General features: G+C 34.4%; 1 protein-coding gene across 1 annotated transcript in view; it reads left to right on the top strand.

Moving 5' to 3' along the window:
* Positions 1 to 1048: 1048 nt before the first annotated feature.
* The window catches only part of lrrc4c (leucine rich repeat containing 4C), a 26564-nt gene continuing 22748 nt past the window's right edge, over positions 1049 to 4864 (top strand). Inside the window, exon 1 of the mRNA XM_015389856.1 lies at positions 1049 to 1124. The gene's annotated coding sequence lies outside the window, so the exon portion shown is untranslated. The remainder of the gene's footprint in view (positions 1125 to 4864) is intronic.

Raw genomic sequence — 4864 nt, 5'->3', positions numbered from 1 at the left:
GGGCACACTCATTTTTAATCTATTTCAAACCTTTGTATATTTTTGCCTTACCGTGTTTCCCCCCACCTGCCCTGGCAGGGGGAAGCACGGTAAGGCAGGCGGGGGGAAGCATACCGTCACCGGGTCGGGTTCGGTCGCTCCGTCTTATGTCTGATGGCACAGTTTGAATGCCTGGTCCGGTCCAGTCAGCGGCCCAGCAAATAATTTAAATACTTTTAAAATCTATAAAGCAACTGCAGTGATACTGACCAAATGTGTAAATTTTCTCAAATAACACTTAATTGTATGTGCGTTGGACTTTGACATCACAAGGAAATATATAGCTGTTTGAAAACATAGCTTCATCAGTGCTAATAACTATGCATTTGATCCTGAGGCCTTTATATTTTGATCTAACTAATTAAGGATTTTTATGATTTTTTTTTCTATTATGTGAGCATTTTAATTGTATTTCATTACATAAAAATGGCCTGACAGAAGCAGAAATGAATTAAATGCTATAATACACAGATAGTGTGTCAGTAGTGAAGAATATTTACCCACCTCCAAATACATAGCTCTTGAGCATGCTGAACTGTTTTTTTTTTTGTTAAAGTTTATTCGATCTATTTTGATTCCAACACAACAAAAGTACACAGTTAGTCAAACACCCACTCATTTGCACATCTAGTTTCTACACAAAAAAATAATGGTTGACATAAAAGATGGAAACTTAACTCCATTTGCTTTTGTCCACAATTATCTCTGTAACAAATTAAATTCACTTTGACTGTGTACCTGTAAACCCAGAATATGCATCTTGTTTTTTCTATGTATTTTAATGCTGGGCTATTCATGTCTAATGAATTTGATTACTCCTATCTAAGAAACTTTTTTCAGCCATATGGGTGCATACTATATTGTATTGTTATATTCAAACCATCTGGTTGCTCCAAGACATTTTATTGCAAAAATCTGTGGTGAAAATAGAAGGGAAGAGTGTCATTTGCCTTGTAAAGAATGCCATGCTTATACCCTTTCTCTTGTATTGTGTCTTTTGTATTTACAGGGACAGGGAAGTATGTTGAGGTGGAGGCTAACATGAAAATGACCAGAGCTTTTTGGACCTATAATTGAGATGGCAGGTACGGAACAAACTCTACATAGGAGTGTGAGCCCCTACATTTTAAGCCTAGGTAAAAACAGCATTTACAGTATAGAGGTTTAATCTACCAGGAAAAAAAAGAGCAACAAAGTAATGTCAATTAAAAAGGATGTTAAAAAATGCAGAAAAACATTTTTGTTTTCCTGTCTTTTGTGCTAAAGATGTGGTCCTACCCCTGTGTTTTTGAAGAAAATATAGCAAATAAAAAAAGAGCATTATTGAACTAAACAGCCTTAATATGTTTCTTAAAAATTTGATTTATTCATAGGGTAGTTTTTCTAAGCTACTTCTATTATTTTCTTAAGATGCTCTTTATTGTAGTGTAGCACTGAACACTTCACAAAACAAGAGCACAAATTTTCTGTTAGGTCAAAAGTACAATTGTAACAATAAAAAAATATGCATATCGGGGTAAAAATGTCTTACCTTGGCCATGATTGAAAAATTATTAATATTAGTAGTAATTGGAAACTGTTTTAAACAATTTTAAAGTTACTTGATAGTGCAGTGTAGAAAATAATCATTCTGGCTATGAGACACTAAGGAAAAAATAAGATAGACTCCATTCTCACAGCAGAGAAATTAACTCATTACAATTCTTGTTGAAATGCAAGTAAAGTGCAGATTGTGTAGAAATGTATAATAAATAATTGAAATTAATTGAATCGAAACTAAAAGATCCAATTAAAAACAATAATATAAAAAGAAAAACACAACCCATTTACATGCCAGTACAAGTAAATAGATTATAGATATTCACAGTATTGTCAGAGGTCGGAGGGGATTGTGCTAAAGTGACAGTACAGTAGATGTTTGCAAAGACTGCGGTATACACAGTGCTGAACAATCTGACAGTTGTGGTGATGAAGGACATGTAGAGGCTCTCCATTCTGCACCGCAGGTCTTAGTCAGCCACCGAGAAGCTGCTCCTCTCCTCTGCTAACCTGGAACAATTCTTGCACTGCAAAATGGACAAGGTTCTTTTGACAGAACATCCATTTCTTGGGCTTTTTTACTAATACCAAGTGACCACAGCACATAATAATTTCAATAACAAGGTTTACTTCCTAAGTACTAAACCATGAAAGAAACAAACATTTTCTTATTGCCAAACTAATATAGACTTATTTTAGTGCTATATTTGGCTTTGGCAAATATATATTTGGCTTTGGCAAAGTTTATTTTATAATGGATAGAATTGTTTGAAAATATTTTCTAAAATCACAGCATGTCTGTCGGTCTATTCTTTTGTTGTGTCCGAAATATAAACATCTGATCAGACAGGGTGTTTATCAGTAGAGCAAAGGAATGATAGATCTAATGTTAAAAGGTAAAAACTCCTGGTGAAACTTTACAACATTTTGGAAATTAATCCACTTTCAATTCAACTTAGTGTTGCTCAGCTTTTCAGATTTTCTTTTTTGATGCAATACATTTATATAAAAAGTCAAATATATTTGTGATTGAATATTAAAAAGATGCTAATGCTGACATTGTTGCCTTGATGGACATCTAAAAACCTGAAGAGGTTTATTTGACTCCATATCCAATCATTAAAAAATCTTTTAAATCAGATCAGTGTATTTTTGTCGAATTATAATCAATTATATTATTTAACATTCAATTAAAAGTACATTCACCTGGGTGTGCCCAACAACTCGGAACACGGAAATTGTTGTGTAAAAGCAATAAGCGAAATTTCAAATAATTTGGCACATTTGGAGAGGTTTGGAGACGCTGATGACTCCGGAAGTAAAAAGTCCCATATTTCTAGAACTGTTATACCTAGAGGTCTGATATATTCTGAAGTTGTTGTTGGCATAATGCAGAATAAATGTAAAACAATGAAAAATTCCTATTTTCAAGCATGTCGTTGTTACTGTTATGAATATATATATATATATATATATATATATATATTTGAGAAGAAAATGTATCACACATGTAATTGGGCTTACATTTCCTTAGGCATTTGCTTTTTTTATTTGGGTATGCAAAAAGGAGAGGATTACTTACATTTAGGAGGGTGTTAAGGTGTTAGTCTATTTTTTTTTATACAGGGGCTGATCCTTATTTATGTTTGGGTGTGTTATTTAGCTTTAAAGCTTCACAAAAGTAAAATTAATTATGTTCATACTACTATCAATGTGTATGAGATCACTTGCAGCATGTAATCTAAAGATTACGCACTGAATGGAGGCCATAAAAAGAGCTCAAGAAAGCACATGGCTAACAGACAAAAGATAACTCGTTTTAAAGGATATTTTGGTCTTATTCTAGTAAAAAGAAACTGTAATGATTAAATCAGAAAACAAATAAAAGTTAATGATGTATATGAGTTTAAATCCTTATTAAATTAAAATATCTTATAATTTTACAACACACAAGACATATTAGCATCTGGCTCAAAAACTCTAGCAAGCTATAGTCCGTTTCTAACCAATCAGCAATTTTAGTTTAGGTTTGACCAGAGTAAAACACAATGAAAGACAATATGCAAGTGGTTTAGATGAAAATAAATTTTGCCTTTAGTTTTAGAATCTGTGCCTCTATTTTTGCATTGTTTTGATGAGCAAGGGTGATTTTCAAAGGTCAAGAAATGTTTAAGTATGTCAGAGGTAGCATGGTTTAGGGGTGGAAGAGGGTGTTTGTCTTTCTCGCAGTCTTTTGCAGTTCTTCTTGACCATGGGTACACGGAGAATTGCTGACTCTACAGAGTTCTATGCTGGGGACACATTGGACAACTTTTACATTCTTCACAGATTTTGAAAAGACACAATGTTAATAGTACCAGATTTTTCTGGGATGCTTTGCTTGCTAAGCATCTAAAAACTAGAGCATTTACCAGATCAACTACAAACAACTGAAGGCATCAAATCATCAGGAATGACAGTAAACGTTTAGGGAGAAAAAAACCTAACAGTAGACGACAGCAATATAAAATATTATGAGAATTTTGAAATGCTATTACGCTTCCACTTCTCTTTAAAATAACAGAGGCTACATTTGTAATACCGCGAGTCTACAGAATGGCGTCTACAGAATGTGTCTACAAAAATAAAGCAAACCTGGTTTAAAATTCTTACATAGGGCACAAGCTTAAGGCACGTCAGTTTAAATTAATACATTTTTTCCATAATTTTCCCCTAAATTGGATAGCTGAAGTCTTGGCAAAAAAAACCTAGACTCCTCTCTTCCAACACGTATCCTACAGCTCCTGTGAGAGTAGCCCTAGGCAATACCAGGGTAGCTGACAGACATTGTTCGCTCGGCCTCCTATCAATGGAACACGCCAGGGGCACCTTCCAAGGGGGGGGTCCTGGCTGGAGGCATCCAAAACAGATACCTAAGCCAGCTTATTGTAGCCTAGACCTCTCGATTTGAAGGAGCAGCGACTTTGCTCAGTCATCCTCTTCGGTGGCCAAGCTCCTCACGCTATCTCCAAACACCAATTCACATTGCATTCAACTCAGCTCGGCTTAAGTCCAACCTCTGCAGAAAATGGGCACCCATTATGATCAGGAATGCAATCCAAAGTCAGTTTCCAAATATCCAAACTGTGCCCACATGAAGATGTAATACCCAAAATCCTCATTTTTAAAAGGTTCACTAAAGACAGATTACATTTTCTTGGACTTGCTAATAAATATATGCCTATATTTAAAGATAAATTATTTTTAAATTAATCTTTAACAGTTAAACATAATATACACATTAAAT

Source organism: Cyprinodon variegatus, unplaced genomic scaffold (genome assembly GCF_000732505.1).
Source record: "Cyprinodon variegatus isolate N-32 unplaced genomic scaffold, C_variegatus-1.0 Scaffold477, whole genome shotgun sequence".
Lineage (NCBI taxonomy): Eukaryota > Metazoa > Chordata > Actinopteri > Cyprinodontiformes > Cyprinodontidae > Cyprinodon > Cyprinodon variegatus.
This window is presented reverse-complemented; position numbering and strand designations above follow the sequence as displayed.